Source organism: Lithobates pipiens, unplaced genomic scaffold (assembly GCF_037356315.1).
Source record: "Lithobates pipiens isolate NorthernLeopardFrog02 unplaced genomic scaffold, aLitPip1_a1.2 Scaffold_8, whole genome shotgun sequence".
NCBI classification, from domain to species: Eukaryota; Metazoa; Chordata; class Amphibia; order Anura; family Ranidae; genus Lithobates; species Lithobates pipiens.
In genome coordinates, this window is record NW_027507903.1 from 557,213,488 (window position 1) to 557,231,696 (window position 18,209).

At 43.3% G+C, this 18,209-nt stretch overlaps 1 long non-coding RNA gene across 1 annotated transcript in view; it reads left to right on the forward strand.

The window, feature by feature from the left end:
• The first annotated feature begins 10,759 nt into the window (after nucleotides 1-10,759).
• The window catches only part of LOC143963660 (uncharacterized), a 41,969-nt gene continuing 34,519 nt past the window's right edge, over nucleotides 10,760-18,209 (forward strand). Inside the window, exon 1 of the long non-coding RNA XR_013271015.1 lies at nucleotides 10,760-10,795. This is a non-coding gene — a long non-coding RNA (uncharacterized LOC143963660). The remainder of the gene's footprint in view (nucleotides 10,796-18,209) is intronic.

Genomic DNA, 18,209 nt, shown 5'->3' on the forward strand with positions numbered 1-18,209 from the left:
AGGTGCTCGTGTACGTGGAAATTTTCTTCTTATCAATTTGTTACCCCATTTGTAGGCATAGCCTTCAGAAAAGGCAAGTTTGTCTTGGACAAATTTGCCTTGTTTTTTGACAATGATTTCTTTGTTTAGTATTTCTATGCGCTCCCTGACCTCTTTCCATTTTTCCCTAAAAATGGGAGATTCCATAGTTTTAGAAAATTGATCATTAAGACGTTCGATCTCCCCATCTAAAGAGGCCATATCTGCATGGTATTGTATTGTTAATTTAGTCATTAATTCCAAACTACATTTGGTTAATATATTCTCCCAATCCTTTTTAAATTCAAGAGAGGGATCTTTGATAGTTGGAAAAATTTGAATCCGAAGGCCTAGTGGGCAAATTTCTTCCCTAATATATTGTTCGAAATACTGTGTATGCCAATGCAGATGTGACTTTTTCTTAAGCAGACCAAACATCCTTTCTAAGGCCGCGTACACACGCGGGGACTGTTCGCTGAAACTGTCCGCTGAAACCAAGTTTCAGCGGACAGTCCGCTCGTGTGTGGGCTTTCAGCGGACAGTTTCAGCGAACAGTCCGCTGAACAAGGTTTTTCGGAAATTCCGAAAAACTGTCCGCTGAAACCTTGTTTCAGCGAACAGTCCCCTCGTGTGTAGGCTTGTTCGTCAAACTAAGTTCCGCGCATGCTCAGAAAGGATTTACACGCCGAAAGTTATAATGCAGTGTATAGGACGTCGTATTTTTCGTCCCGTCGTACGTGCCGTTCACGTCATCGCGCACGGTTTCAGCAAACTGTTCGTCCGTCGTGTGTGGCCATGTCCGTCCATGCTAATTTTGAGCGGACTGTTTGCCGAAACTGTTTGACGGACAAAGTTGGGCGAACAGTCCCCGCGTGTGTACGCGGCCTAAGAATATTTTAGTTTCATCCTCAATTTTGTAATTTGTTAAACAACCTGTTTTAATGGACAGCATAAAATCCGACCAATCAGACCCTAACATGTCCATCACTCTGCTGGTTCTGTGAGCTCAAGACCGAACCGTCAGCCCTGACACCACCACAAGGAAAGCAAATAGAAAGGGGAGGAAAAGAAGAGAAAGAAAAGGAAAAAAAAGGGGGAAGAGGGGAAAAAAGGAAAGGGAAAAAGGAAAAAGAAAAACAGGAGGGGACAGAAGGGAAATATCTATTAAGTGATATCACGTATTGGTGAATTTTAAACATATGTGAGAGTTTATATCTCATTGATTGCCAATTGATTACTATAACCATACATATGAGGCACCAAAAAAATGCCGGAAAAACCGGACAAAAAATCGGACAAAGAAAATTGTCCTGGGTGTGTTATCCACCCTACGCAAATAATTATGAGATTGTGCCTAATTATAAAAGAAAGGTATATGGTATCCTCATCCTTGTATATTGAAGATTTTTTGGGGGGAAAAAGACCAAAGGAATTCATACATGGAACATCATAACCATGGTTCGCCTTAAAGTCACCCAATAGAATGATGGACTGTCTTGATACCAAGTTTATATAAAAAATACAACTATTTATTATTACTTATAAAAGAGTTTTGTTACAAAAAGAAGGGAAAATTTATACATACAAAAGTAAATACATATTATGACTATAACATAGACAAAATTTGTTACGACAATATTTTGTGTCCAATACGGTCTTTGGTTTCTCTACTAGTTTCGCGACTACTCTGTCGCTTCTTCAGGAGACCTTTTTTGTCTAGAACGAATTTTGTTGTGTTTGTTTTTTGTTTGAATTTTGTTTTGTTTTGTCTATGTTATAGTCATAATATGTATTTACTTTTGTATGTATAAATTTTCCCTTCTTTTTGTAACAAAACTCTTTTATAAGTAATAATAAATATTTGTATTTTTTATATAAACTTGGTATCAAGACAGTCCATCATTCTATTGGGTGACTTTAAGGCGAACCATGGTTATGATGTTCCATGTATGAATTCCTTTGGTCTTTTTCCCCCAAAAAAATCTTCAATAGTGCCAAACTAGCTGAACTCCGTGACCAAGTCAAGGACTTACAACATAGAGCCATTGATGCCGAGGACCGTCAAAGACGGAACAACATCCGGGTAGTGGGGCTCCCGGAGGGGGCTGAGGGGGACCGTCCCGCTAACTTTGCAGAGCAATTTTTCATCCGGTTACTAGCCATGGAGGATGTACCACCTACATATGTGGTTGAAAGAGCACATAGAGTGCCCACCGGCAGCAGGCCGCCAGGTGCTCATCCTCGGCCCTTCTTAGTTCGGTTCCTAAACTATCGTGACCGGGACATGATTTTGACCCAAGCCAGGAAGATTCCGGAACTCAGACATGATAACGCGCGGGTGATGTTGTTCCCTGACTTCTCGGCGGCGACTCAACAGAAGAGACGCTCCTTTACTGAAGTCCATAGGCGCTTGAGGGAGAAGGAGGTTAAATACAGCATGCTTTACCCCAGCATGCTTTACCCCGAGACACTGCCGGGCCGGGAGATGTTCATCCGTATTCTGGTGGCGTCTGCCTTTTTGGTGGTGGGGAGATGAAGGGAAATGACAAAGGAAGTATCCTTGGAGCACAGCCTCAATGACTGCATAAGTTGGTCACCAATGGGAACTGCCATTTATTTTGCTGACCCTTCATGGATGTAATTGCATGGGTGGCATATTGGACCCCTGAGGAGAGGACCCCGTTTCTCTTCCTTTTACCCTGTTGTTTTTTCGCCTTTTTTACTTTTCTTATTTTTGATCCCGGGCCTACCTTATGTCCTATTTTTGGCTGTTCTGAGGGCCTTCTATGCAAATTTATTTTTTTCAGTTTTTTTTTTCTCTTGCACCCCTACTGTGGTTTTATTTTCCTTATCGTGCAACCAGGTTGTACAGTGGTAGCTCCATCACCCGTGTAGGAGCTTATGGTGGAGGTATGGAACTTTAAATGGTGTTGCCGGACTTTCGATCACTGTGGCGGGAATTCCCCGCAAGTGTTTTGCTTTTGTTTTTTTGGTTTAGGGACGAAGCTATATGCCAGGTTAGTTCTGGTTGTTACTGGTATAAAAGCAGGGGAGGGGGGACCTGCAGTCACATCTCGTTGTGGGGTTATATATGTATATATCTCTGGTTTGTTTTAGTAAATATACCCAGATCTTACTGCGCAGGTTAATGCAACTTAAAGGGTACCTCAGCATAATTCTGAGGAAAGACTTAGGGGGTGGATGGGAGAGAGGTGGGGGCTCGAACCGGATGGTTGCAGGGCCCTCACGGCTCCCTGTCCCTCAATGTGTATTTAACTTACTATGTGATGGCGAATGAGGTTAAAATCGTTTCTTGGAATGTCAGGGGCCTGAATCATAAGCTTAAACGGGCCTCTGTTTTCCAATATCTCAAGCAGACGCGTCCGCATATCGTCTTCCTACAGGAGACACACCTGGATGGCAGTAAAATACTTTCATTACGCAAACCCTGGATCCAAAAAGCCTTCCATGCTACCTATTCCACGTTTGCGAGAGGAGTCTCTATCCTAATAAGCAGAGCAATTTCTTGCTTGGTCCATCAGGTGTTCTCTGACCCGGGAGGCAGATATGTGGCGATAGTGGCAGATGTATTTCATAAGAGCATTGTGTTGGTAAATGTCTATGGTGCCCCCTCCTTTCCAGACTAAATTGTTGTTCGACCTACTGCTTAAACTTGCACCATTTTTCCACCTTCTTCTGGTTCTGATGGGAGATTTCAACGCCATTTTAGATGCGGCGTTGGACACTTCCAATCCGAACAGTAGTGGTTCCGCAGAACTTCTTAGTTGGAGTTCCTTGGCGGAGCTTACTGAACTCTGGAGATGGAAGCATCTGACTGAAAGGTGTTTTTCACATGTCTCGCTGACGCACAAGTCCTCAGCCAGGATTGACTTAGCATTTGGAAATATTAGATTGTTACCCAATGTGAAGGCTGTCGCCTACCTAGCGGGGGGGCTGTCTGATCATAACCCCTTGGCGGTCACCCTGTCGCTTGCTTCAGGTACCGGGCAGGGAGGATGGCGACTTCAGCCGGGGTGGCTGCGAAATGATCATGTATCGGTAAGACTGACAGAGGCACTGCAAATGTACTGGTCTTCTAATGACAATACTGCAGACCCCCAGGTGGTTTGGGATGCCTTTAAGGCGGTGACACGGGGGGAATGTATCTCAGCCATTAAAGAGGTGAAGTCTCAGGACAGGGTGGAGGCAGAGTATTTGCAACAACAGGAACGGGAGACGGCGAGGGCTCATGCTGACGCCCCCACGAGGGCCTCGTATGAGGCCTTGCTGGAAGCTAGGCGCACTCTTTCCACCAACTTTACTGGACAGGCCCGTGCGGAGCTGACACAAAGGGCTCAAACTAATTTTGCTGAAGGGGACAAAAACGGGAAGCTCCTGGCTATGCTGGTGGCAGACTTTCACTCTCCCACTTGCATACCGGTGATTCAGGATCAGGGGGGGACCTAGTAGATGAGCCTGGATGCATACTACATGCTTTTGTGCAATATTACAGGTCCCTATAATCTCCCATTCCCGCATATGACTGTTCGGCCCTGAAATCCTTCCTGTCGGAGCTGCCGCTACCAAGAATTTCAGAGGAGGACTGCTGTACGTTGGATAGTAAAATTACTAAAAGGGAGATAGAACAGGCAATATTTACTTTTCCCCCAAACAAAGCCCCGGGGCCGGATGGTCTACCGGCGGAATTTTATAAGGCCAATGTGGAAATTTTAGCCCCCAGACTGAATTTGCTCCTGGAATACTGCCATGCGCACAGTGCCCTACCGGCCTCTATGTTAGAGGCCTACATGGTTCTTCTGTTAAAACCAGGAAAGGACCCAAGGGAGTGGGCCTCCTACCGACCCATAGCATTATTGAATATGGCTCTTAAGATTTTGACGAAGATTCTGGCCCTCAGACTGGCCGGGGTACTCCCATCTATTATAAATATAGACCAAACGGGTTTTATGTCTGGGAAGTCGACGGATACGAATTTAAGGAGGTTGTTCACACACTTACAACTTAAGCAAGATGCCGACAGTAATAGAATTGTAGTTTCCATTGACTTTGAAAAAGCCTTCGACTCGGTTGACTGGAACTATTTGGCGACGGTCTTGGAGTTGATGGGCTTTGGACTGTGGTTTAGGAAATGGATATCTATGCTCTATGAAAAACCGAGGGCAGCAATTAGGTTGAGCACGTCCACCTCCGAGTTTTTTGACATAGGTAGAGGGACTCGTCAGGGGTGCCCGCTCTCCCCCTTTCTGTTCTCCTTGGCTCTGGAACCACTGGTAGATCGGATAGGGGCATAAAGTCCATCCTGGTGGGTACCATAGATGAAACCCTGGCGCTATACGCAGATGATATGTTGCTGTTTCTGGATGACCCGGGGGTTTCCTTGAGGAAGGCCTTAGTGACTATTGATTATTTTGCCACTTTTTCAGGTTTAAAGGTGAACTGGGGCAAGTCCTCTATTCTACCGATAGACTCCCAGGCTAGAGCTATGGCTGACCCTCAACTACCGTTGCAATGGGTTTCCTCTTTAAAATATCTAGGGGTCTGGGTAACAGCGGAGGTAAAGGATTATGTAACCCTTAACTTACTCCCGTTGGTACTGTTATTGAAACAAAAAGTACAAACATGGTCGAAGCTACCGCTATCCTTAATGGGTAGAATTAGCTTATTGAAAATGAAATTCCTCCCAGTTGTATTGTATTTCCTGCGCCATGCGCCTGTCTGGATACCGAAATCCTTTTTTAAGCAGCTTGACAGTGTGGTCTCCTCTTTTCTGTGGACGCCCAGACCCCCTAGGATTGGGCTTCAGGTGCTGAAGGAGCCAGGTGATAGGGGGGGCTTGGCACTACCGGACTGGCAAAAATATTACTTAGCCGGGCAATTGGTCTTCGTCCGCAGATGGTTAATCGCAGATGACGGGGACGCAGTCACGGTCCTAGAGGCCGCGCATCTGGGGTCATATGACAGTCTCCGGTTTGCGCTATTTAGAGGACTGGGGTCTGACCTCCCGCTAACATTGACCATGAGGGCCACTATTAAGGCATGGGAGATGGCGGTGGGGGTGGCATGCCCCAGTTATAGGGGAGTGTCACCCTCAACCCCCATATGGATGAACCTGACTCTGCCTCACTTTTAATAATTTACCTGACCCTGTGTTATGGACATTGAAGGGAATTAAGAAGCTAGGGGACATAATGTCCTGGGGCGAGCTACAGTCTTTTTCACAGCTGCAATCCCGACATGATCTTCCAAATAATTACTAATTTAGGTTTCTGCAGCTGAGACACGCTTTTCAGGTGCAGTTTCACGAGCGGAGGGTGGAATCCCTACCCTCGGCTCTCGAGACCTTGCTGTCTGGTGATGACCTGGTGAAACCTTTGTCCGCGACCTATAAAGAACTGTTTAAGCTAACTCCTAAGGCTATTGTCCCGTGTAGGGAGCGATGGGTACGGGAAGTTCCGGAGGTGCAGGGGGAGGACTGGGACGACCTATGGACCCGACCTTTCAAACACCTAGTATCCGCGAGAGACAGGTTGATTAAATTCAAATTTCTGCATAGGAGTTACTACACTCCGGCTAGACTGGGCAGGATTTTCCCCTCGGCCTCGATGGAGTGCTGGCATTGTCCTCACATACAGAGATTTTGGACTGATGTAGTTACATGTGTTTCGGAGCTGATTTCAGTTCCGGTACCGATGACCATCAAAGTGTGCCTCTTGGGACTAGTGGATGACGTAGTACCTGCACGGGCCATGCGTACGATGCTGACTATCCTTTGTTTCTATGGGAGGAAAGCTATCCTGCTGGCCTGGAAGAAGTCGGAGGCTCAGAGCGTTACAGCCTGGAAGGGTCTGGTGAATTCAATGTTACCTTACTATAAAGCTACTTATGAGAGTAGAGGCTGTGGGAAAAAGTTTGACAAAGTATGGCACTCCTGGTGTAACTCCAGGGATACGGTGGGGTGAGGGGGGGGGGTCTTGAAGGTACAGGGCACAGAGTTTTGATTGTACCACATTGCCATACTTATGAATCGCATCACCTGAGGCATCTTGGGATTCTCAGCAATGCATGAGGCTCTGGGTAATAGATTTGGAAACATGTGACTCCGAATATGACAGGTTGGGATGGCTCCCATAATGAGATGTGACTGGTAGAGGTGGGTGGGGGGGGGGGAGGGGCTGTTGTAGTTAGATGGTCTCTGTTAGATAGACTGGTTGTGGACAGTGTTATGGACGGACACGTCCACTGTTGTATGTTTTTGTTTCTGGAAAATTAATAAAAAGATTTTTAAAAAAAGTATATAAACAGTAAAAGAGGGAGGACGGGCCATATTGGCCCCATAAAGAATGAGGAAGGGAATCTGGTTACAAAGGATGGTGAAATGGCGAAGGTGTTGAATTTATTCTTCTCCTCAGTCTTCACAAGGGAATGGGGGGACTTCAGTAACCAAAACTGCGTGCTGGGTGGAAACTCACAAAGGCATAAGAAAAGGGGGTGCAAAAAAATATATAAAAAGGCATAACGTGAAGGTTGCAAAAAGGAAATCCCAGGTTAGCATGGACAATACTGAGAGTCAAAGCAAACAACTTATATATCATAATAAGCAGCAGACATGAATGACAATCACTATATAACTTATACAGTAAAATTAAATCAATTACATATACAAATACACGTTATTTACTTCCCACTATATTCTATACCTATATTGCATCATAAACAGGTGTATCAATGTTGCCAACCTACCAGATAGAAATTTAATGACACGGCACCCAAAATTTACTGGCACAGCCAAGTTTTTACTGGTATTTCCAAAAGTTAAGATATTGCAGTATTAATTGCAAATTTCAGTATTTAGGCTATAAACAACTACAATATTTGATTAGCAATGTTATTTAGGGTAGCTATAAGGGCAAAATACATATTTCTTCGGCACACTCTGGACCAGAACCACGCAAGCCGAGCGTCACAGACATATTTTTTGCTGGCAAGCTTTTCCTGTCACTTGCGTTTACTGGCAAGAAAAAGTGCCCAATTTTTCACTGGCTGCCAGTAAAAATACTGACAGTTGGCAACACTCAGATGCATCACTGTGCAAATAGGTAATCAATAGAAAAGTATATAAAATAATGTTAGGTTAGTAACCATAGAATAGACATGGCAAAAGAAAGAGTTATGTCAGCGCCATTCACAAGATTCACAAGATCATGAATGGTGATATTTTGAAATCAAGAAGATTATATCAAATGAAATGCTTTTATTAAGCATTTCAGCTCCAGAAGGATTTGCCCCCTTCCTGACCAGGCCATTTTTTGGGATACGGCACTGCGTTGCTTTAACTGACAATTGCGCGGTCGTGCGATGCTGTACCCAAACAAAATGTATGTCCTTTTTCCCCCACAAATATAGCTTTGTTTTGGTGGTATGTGATCACCTCTGCGGTTTTTATTTTTTGCTCTATAAACAAAAATAAACTTAAACTTTTTGCTATAATAAATATCCCCAAAAAATAGTTTCTTCATCAGTTTAGGCTATGTATTCTTCTACATATTTTTGTTAAAAAAAATTGCAATAAGCGTATATTGATATTGAGTGGTTTACACAAAAGTTATAGCATCTACAAAACAGGGGATAGATTTATGGAATTTTTATTATTGTTTTTTTTACTAGTAATGGCGGTGATCTGTAACATTGCGACGGACACATCAGACACCTTTGACACTTTTTTGGGACCAGTGACATTTATACAGCGATTAAAGCTAGAAATAGCCACTGATTACTTGGGGGCGATCAAGGGGTTAATTGTGTTCCCTATGTGTGTTTCTAACTGTGAGGCTGACTAGAGGAGGAGACAGATCGTTGTTCCTACTAAGTAGGAACACACAATGTTTTGGAGGCCCGTTTAGGGTGTTTTTCCTCTGCTAGTTGGGTTCCAGTTCTCCTGGGGCTGCTGCCTCTGGGAGGAAGCTAGAAAGAAACAAGAGTTGCAGTCTGGGCCTCAGCAGGAGCTGGGCTGAGGGCATATAGAAGCCTACTAAGGGATTTTTTGCTGGAGGGCACTGTTCTGAAGTCCTGGATCTGGAGAAGTATCTATTATTCCTCACTGAGGAACTACCTTTGGAAGCTGGGTGGTAAACAGCTCCTAGGATATTGTGAGTTAGAGCTGGTTTGGACTTTTATGTGAGGCTGCTATTATAAAGATTTGTGCTAGACGTTTGTCCTCCTATTGATCATTTTGGAGTATCCTAAAACCCACAAACCCCATTTCTGTTGTAACGTAATTAGCAGTAAATTCTAAAAAGACATCTCCTAGACTGAGCATGTGTTGTCTATGTGCATGGAAATATGTTATGGATGGCAGTCTCTGTACTAACCAGAGATACCTGGGTCATATACTCAGCGGCCCCTCTGGGGGTGAGCTCTATATTTAACATTTTCTTCATTAACTTTACTGCTATTACAAGGGAGATAACAATCCTCGCATGCAATAGCATTAGCGGGTGACAGGTCCTCTTTATCCAGACATCAGGGCTATATTAGACCTCCAATGTCTCCCCTGCCCTCCACTTCATTGGTGGGGTGGGGGTGCACCTTTAGAGCCCCGTAAATGTGATATAGATCTGTTCGGATCACTTTTACCTTGGTAGACAGGGGGTTAAAGTAGAACATTTTTATTATCTTTGGATAGAGTGGGAAACGTTTAGAACACCTTAAAGGTATAGGCTGCTATCCATATCCAATATTGCCAATCACAAATTAACCTTATACAGCACAGAGTTTGTGAATAGTCAATAGTGTTACCAATAAAAACATTAAGACTCCTTTCAAACTGGGGCTGCCCGTGCATTGACGGTAAAGAGGCACTTGTTTTAGCGGTGCTTTACCGCTGTTTTAGCGGAGCTTTTTGAGCGCTAGCAGGGAGCTTTTAACCCCAAAGAATGAATTAAAAATGCTGGAGTTACGCGTTTCGGCGCTTTCCGAATCGCTTTTCTGCCACTTAAGAAGTGCTGCCCATTCATTGCAATGGGTGGGGGCGTTTTGGGAGCGCTGTTTACATCGCTCCCAAACAGCCCCAAAAAGGCTGCCTACAGGACTTTTTCTAACGTCCTGCAAGGGAACCACTCCAGTGTGAAAGCACTCTGGCTTAGACACTCGAACAGCATGGGAGGCAGTTTTCAGGCACTTTACAGGCACCATTTCTGCCTCAGTGTGAAAGGGGTATAAAATGTAGCACTGGCCAACATAGCTATGAGAAAAATATTAAATAACTTTATTTTAAAACTTTATAGTAAAAGAACAAAAAAAATCAACTGCTGTTTCTAAAGTGGTCCTGCATGTCTCTGGAATGTTTGTGGATTTGTTGCCCCTTCTTGTTCTTGCCTGCATCGCCAAATGCTGGTAATGTTTAATATTGTGCCAATACTATAGTTTTTCCTGGTTAGGTTTCACTTGGTTAGCACTGTAAATACACAGCAGTGTGATACCAGGCCTGTTATTGTATAAAAGGAAGATGAAGTCTGGGTCATTTATTTGTTACTGTAGGGGGGGTGGGGGTTTATATATGTATAGTGTGTGTATATATATATATATATATATATATATATATATATATATATATATATATATATATATATTGATTTCCATATAGTCTAGAAATCTCCTTAAGTAAAACTAACATAAAAGATGACACATTTTAACTGTATCATTATTTTTATCTTATATTGTGCAGATATAAATCAACAGGTTGTGAATCACCAGCCAGGTAGGTGATGAGAATCGCGGAGACAATAACACATGCATGCATTGTATGTATTGTGCATACATTGTGAATGTCTACATATGTATGCAACATAATTTATAATTTCACTATGATTTGAGTTGTATGCATGGATGTAGGAAGACAAATTTGTATCATATATTCACCTTAAAGTGGTCAGATAGATCCAAAGACATAAAGAACAATGATATTTGTATTTTAGACACACCACCCCTTACCCAGTGCTTACATTCAGTGCTTAACATACACATAGCAAACCACACATAGTTAAATTCAAAGTTTAAGTAAGTAAGTTTATTTATTCAACTTATTTATTACAGGTACTTATATAGAGCTGTCAATTTACGCAATGCTTTACATAAATATTGCACATTCAAATCAGTCCCTGCCCTCAGGGAGCTTCCAATCTAGGGGGCCCTAACTCACATTCATACATACACATGCTAGCGCTAATTTATACAGGAGCCAATTAACTTACGTTGCACATTTTGGGCATAGAGGAAATACTGTGAGGAAACAGCGATCACAGGTCAATTAGCTTCAGTATAAATCACACAAATAGGAAACATAAGGGGAATACAAAGTCACGCAATTTCAAAAGAGACAACTTCCCTAAACTATGAACCTTGCTAGAAAATATAAATTGGAATAAAATCTTGGGGGCGTGGCCTGGACGCTGAGGAGAATGGCAGCCTAACTTGTGAGCTCCTGCTGCAACGGAGGGAAAACAGCAGATACCGGAGGTAAACTCGAACCCACGGTCTACAAACCGACATGGGAACATCCTCCCGTAGATCCTCTTCGTCCCGATCCAGGTCTCCTCGAGATTTGTCACACGGAACGAGTCAAAACGTCCCTGAGATGTTCCACTCTCAGGCCAGCAATATGGCGTCCACACGAGGCCCGCCATCACCTCAAATCACCTCACAATCCTCACGGTCTCCCTCAGCTACTGGTGAGATTATACTCGAACCGCAACACCACCCCAGTCTTACCGATCTTAGATCGGTTGCGGATGATATTAAGCAAACATTAACGGCGGCTATTTCGGAGCTCCGCATAGACATTCAAACGATAGCGAACAGAGTACAAGATGTTGAACACAGAACTGCACAACATTCCACGGTACTTCGTCGGTCCTGCCAGGTTATAGATACTCATACCCTGCAACTTAGAGATCTGAATCGCCACATGGAGGACCTTGATAACCGCGGTAGACGACATAACCTTCGTCTCCGCGGACTCCCTGAATCGGTCGAAGCCGATCGTTTGAGACCTGAGGTAACGGGCCTGTTCAACGCTATCCTGGATCGGGATCCGCTCACCCCTATAGGATTGGAGCGCATTCATCGCGCCCTACGCCCACGAGGCAAGGAGACGGACCCCCCCAGGGATGTGGTCTGTTGTGTGATAGACTATCAGCTTAAGGAAGATATTCTCAGACAAGCGCGGGTGAAACACCCGCTGACGTACAACGATACAGAAGTTCGTTTGTTTCAAGACCTATCCTCCATAACGCTTCAACGTCGCAAGGAACTCCGCCCACTTCTGGAGGTTTTGCGCGCCAAGGGCATACAGTACAGATGGAAGTATCCGTTCGCATTATCTGCTTCTGCGCAAGGCCGTTCGGCTTTGCTGAGAGTCCCGGAGGACCTCCGACGCTTCTGTGCCACCCTAGAGATTCCCTTCACGGATGTACCGGATTGGTACGCGGAATTTCGTCCACAATCCGGGAGACGTCACCAGCAAGAATACGAACCGATGGAAGTTCAAGAACATCGCAACCGCAGACAACGTTCGCCTTCACCTGATCAACCTCACGGCTTCCGTAACGATCCTACCCACAACTCCAGTCCGATGAAAGCGCCGACCACGAGAAGAGCTCGTCGGGATCGTTGATCAGAAATGCAGTGGTATTAACCCTTTCTTGGAGTTGCTAAATGGGATTCTTCTGTTGATATACTGACACCTCTTTCCCATCGTATTTCTTTTTTCTTTTTATTGGCTCGGGTTTTTTTTTGGGCCACATTAGGTCTCGGGGACTTATTACTAGCAAACTTGCTCCCCTTTTTTTTTTTTTTTTTTTTTTTTTTTTTTTTGTAAATCTCAAGCTGCTCAGAGATTGTTATTCTGTAGCCTAATCTGGGATTTTTATCAACGTACTCATTACAAACCTTTATGTTGGGATGAAAATTTTTCTTTCTTAAAGTATGCTATTCCTTTCATAGGTGTAATTCACATGGACCCAATGCAACGTCTCATGGGCATTTTCCTTAGCTAGAGAATACACATAACTTACTAACCAGGCTTTGTATGTTACCCCAGACCTGTCTTGGGTACTCAGTGAGCTGCTCAATTAAGTGGGGGACCATTTGTTTTCATTCTATCCCCTTCACTAATATGCGCTGTGGTCCTTGTGGAATACCCCTCCCCCCAGTTTTTAACTGTTACCGAAACTGAGGGAAACTATGATTCCTGTTTTTCATGATTTATGTTGTGCTCAGAAGCCCCTCTTTACATTGGGTCCTCTACTGCCAGGAAACAAAGAGATCTATTTAATTTTTTTGAGGATCACCCAGATGCTTACTGGATACCCGGGGTAAGGGGTGACTTAATAAGCATAAATGAATCCATCTGTGTCCTATCTTAGATTACTGACATCATGGTTAGCATCTACCATTTTAAGAGTCTTGTGTTACGTCACCTCCTCTATTTCCCATTAGGATGTGGTCATTTTCACGCTCTCCCCTTATTCTTAATGGGGGGGTCACAAACATGCAATTTAAGTTTCGTACTGAGTCTGATGGATCTTGTCCCGTGTATTAATACCTTGATACACCAATCACAAGTCAAATGCCTTTTTTTTTTTTTTTTTTTGTTTTTGTTTTGAGCACGGTCTATCATTTCCCCTACAACTCTGATATTACAATCTCCATAGGAGTATTGCTAATGGTAGGTCCTTGACTCGTCCTCGAGACTATCCTAGTTCAATTTGGGAAAGAGCTAGTTTTGCTTTATTGCCACAAGATACCTGTTTAGTCTGACAAAAATACTTTAGTTTGAAATTGAAGTTTATTATCGGTTTAGTTCTGATGTTGCGTAACCCTTCTTCCATGTTTTGCTCCATTTCATGGGTTTTTATTTCTATCTCTCAATACCTCTTCGCCTTGACAATGTTTTATGCATGATTGCGTCAATTAGAGTTTCCAGATAAACTTTACTAGGCCTCAGGTCTGCATCCTTTATCCTCAATCCTGTTTTGCCTCTCCTACTCGTGCCTGCAGACGAAGTGTCTTTTATACTAACTAGATCCATTAGCCGATATACACTCCTTTTTTTTTTTTTTTTTTTTTTTTTGGGTGTTTCCTCTAACTGTTTTGACAAGAATCTAGACTGTCGTTAGGCAGCTTACATCTTTCACACCTCCATTTTCAGCATTCATACCCTTCCCTCCGTTCAGCTGTCAGCATTTCTTAATCTTGTATTTACTCTCCTCAATAACCCAGACGACGTTTCACACAGAGATATTCTGTTCAACCATACCACATTTACTTCCATTACTTCTTGGAATATCTCACACCTGTCTAGGTTTAGTCCTTTGCATTATAATTGCTGCATCGGACACAGTGAGCTGGTTCTCGCTACAAACCTCCGAGAAATCGATTACCTCACTAGTCTCGACTGCACTTCTATATAATCTACGGCTGTAAGATCTTTCGAGACTAGTACTCCCCCCCCTTCTTTTGACCCTTTTACCCCCCGGATTCCTTTGTCCCCTTTTTCTCCTAGTGTTTTTCTTTCACAACGTAGTATAAACTCCTTTGGCTAGTCTTTTCGTCGACCCCTGTCATTATATTTCTAGGGTGTTCTATCGCGTCTCTCGCACATCTGAAGATAGAATGGACTCCCCTTCATACAAGACACATTCCAGGGCGCTCTCGCTGAGACTGGTCTCCATTAATGTCAAAGGTCTTAACTTACCGGAAAAGAGATCCCAGTTCCTGCGAGAATGCCATAAATTGAAAGCGAATATAATATTTGCACAGGAAACACATTTTCTGACAGACAAAATTCCTAAGCTGTCGGATAAAAATTTTCCCACGGTCTTTCATTCGACGAATAGCCACTCCAAAACAAAAGGTGTGTCGACCCTTATCTCTAAAAGCACACCCTTTCAACTAATAGATTCACTAAGCGACACTGAAGGGAGATACTTATTTCTTAAAGGGACCATTCACTCCAAACCAATCACAATTGCTAATATATATTCTCCCAACACAAAACAAGTTACTTTTTTTCGTTCTATCTGTGATCTTTTGTCTTCCTTCTCATCGGGCATCCTCATTCTCGGGGGGGATTTCAACGTCCCCCTGAACCCTATCTTAGATTCCTCCTCTGGTTCCTCAGCCTTGCCATACAAAGCTTTGAAACAAATAAAATTGCAACTCCAAAACATCCTGCTACATGATTCCTGGAGAACGCTGAATCCACAGGGAAAAGATTATACATATTTCTCCCCTACTCATCAAAAATACTCCCGAATTGACTATTTTTTTATTTCACAACCTGACCTACCCCTCTTGACTAAGGCCACAATAGAACCTATGACATTTTCTGACCATCATCCAATATCCATTCTTCTGGAATTTCCCGAAACTGTAACCAAATCTAAAACGTGGAGACTTAATTCTGCCTTGCTCAAAGACCCAATCAACGTGGCAAGCATAAAAACTCGTCTTACAGACTATTTCAGACTTAATGAAATCCCTGACACCTCCACACTATTCCAATGGGAAGCCCATAAAGCTGTAATCCGAGGGGAATTTATCAAATTATCCTCTCTTCTTAAAAGAGAACGCCAGGCCAAAATAGCAACACTTATGTCCCAAATTCGCGTGTTGGAAGCCACGCACAAACAAACACTTGCAATACAGACCTATCAATCCCTGACACAAATCAGGAAACAATTATTAGAAGAACTTAACCTGAAGATCAGGAGACAATATGTCTTAAGAAATAAACTCTTTTATGAAAAGGGTAATAAAGTTGGCTCTCTTCTGGCTAGAGCAGTGCAAAGTAAGAAACTCAACTCAACTGTACATCATATTACTGATAACCAGGGTAAAGCTTACAACTCAAATGAAGATATAGCCCAAAAATTCGAAGAATATTACCAAACGCTTTATAACATTCCCTCTAGGCCCACTAAGCCCAGTAGTTTGGAGGTGAGACAGCATAAGATTAACGAATTTCTCTCCAAATTTGGCCCTAAGCGTATTTCTCAGGAAAATGCCCAAAAGCTGAATACTCCCTTATCCGAAGAAGAATTCGATAAAGCAATCAAAGAGATGAAAGTAGGGAAGGCACCTGGCCCAGACGGTCTTCCTTTGACATATTACAAAACATTTACAGACATACTTAGACCCGCTTTCTCCTAGCATATAAATCCTTCGCCTCCACTTCCCATGCCCCCCCTCATATGCTTGAAGCACACATCACAGTAATACCGAAAGAGGACAAAGATCCTTCCCTGGTCACGAATTACCGCCCCATTTCACTCATTAATGTGGATGTCAAGATTTATGCTAAAATTCTAGCGAATCGCTTGTTGCCGCTTCTCCCGTCTTTGATCTCTTTAGATCAAGTAGGATTTATCCCAGGACGGGAAGGTAGAGATAACACTATTAAAGCGCTTAACATCCACCATTGGCTGACTTCAACCAAAAAACAAGGATTCTTCCTTTCCCTGGACGCCGAGAAGGCGTTTGACAGGGTGGCCTGGGATTACATGGACTCGGTCCTCAAAGCAATAGGACTGCCGGGCTTATTTATCTCATATATTCGGGCTCTGTACTCCCAACCGACCGCCAGAGTGCGGGTCAATGGCCACCTGTCAAACGCCTTCCGGCTTCACAATGGTACGAGACAGGGTTGTCCCCTCTCACCTTTACTTTTTGTCCTCACTCTCGAACCCCTTCTCAATAAACTAAAATTGAATCCAGATATTAATGGCGTTTCCATCAATACCCGCATTTATAAATTAGCAGCTTTTGCGGATGACATTCTTCTTTTCTTAACCAACCCGCATATCTCCATCCCCAATCTTCTTTCCGACTTGGAGATGTTCCAATCCATCTCCAATCTTAAAATAAATTACTCCAAATCCATTGCCCTGAATGTAACTCTCCCCGCAGAGATGGTAACGCAATGTAAAGCAAATTTCCCCTTTAATTGGGCTGAACACTCAATCACTTATTTGGGAATTAAAATACCGACGTTCCTCTCCAACCTCTTTAAGGAAAACTTTCTCCCAACTTTGCAAAACACCAAATCAGACCTTAAGAATTGGAGAGCTCTACAAGTGTCCTGGTTCGGTAGAGCCGCACTCCTTAAAATGACTATTCTTCCATGCTTCCTTTACTTATTACAAACGATTCCGATCAATATTCCCTCGTCCTTTTTCCATTCTTTCCGTCAAGTATGTTCCGCTTTTATATGGCAAAATAAAAGGCCAAGAATAAGTTTTACACGCCTTACCCTTCCAAAAACCAAAGGTGGAATTGCTCTTCCTGACCTACGTCGATACTATTGGGCCACACATCTAGCCAGGATTGTGGACTGGAATGTTCACCAAAATGTAAAAGATTGGGTACCACTAGAACACTTTGTCTCTACACAAAATCTTCGATCACTGCCCTGGATAAATCCACGCCATATATCGATACAGTACAAGCAACATCCGCTGATTGGGCCCACACTGTCTGTTATCCACAAGGCATTGAAAAAACTATATCCGCACCCATGGCTGAGTCCTCTTACCCCACTGAGAAACAATCCCGATTTTCCACCAGGCAAGAGTCCTATTTATCTGGCCAACTCCTGGCCCCACACAGATCTTACTGCTAGGCAATTCTTCGACAGGAGAAGGAATTTCAGATCATTGGCTGATTTGAATACCACGGCTTCCCCTACCCACATCTCCGACTGGACGTATAGACAACTACAACACTTCTTGACTGGACGACATAATATAGACTATTGGACAAGAGATCTGAACACCCTAGAAAGCCTTTGTACACAACACGAACCACAAAGACATCTCATCTCCATCCTGTACACATATCTCTTCATGGGCGATTCAGCGTTCTCCAGCAAGCCTTACTCCTCATGGGAGCAAGATCTAGCTATCAAACTTTCTGACTCTGAGTGGGAAACCATTTGTACTTATATTCTCAAAGGATCCCTTAATGTAGCGGTTCAGGAAGGAGGATACAAAATTCTATCCAAATGGTATAGAACCCCTTCCCTGCTTCACAAATTCTCAGATAATAATTCCAACTTATGCTGGCGCTGTGGCAAGGCGGAAGGGACCATGCTTCACATTTGGTGGTCGTGTTCC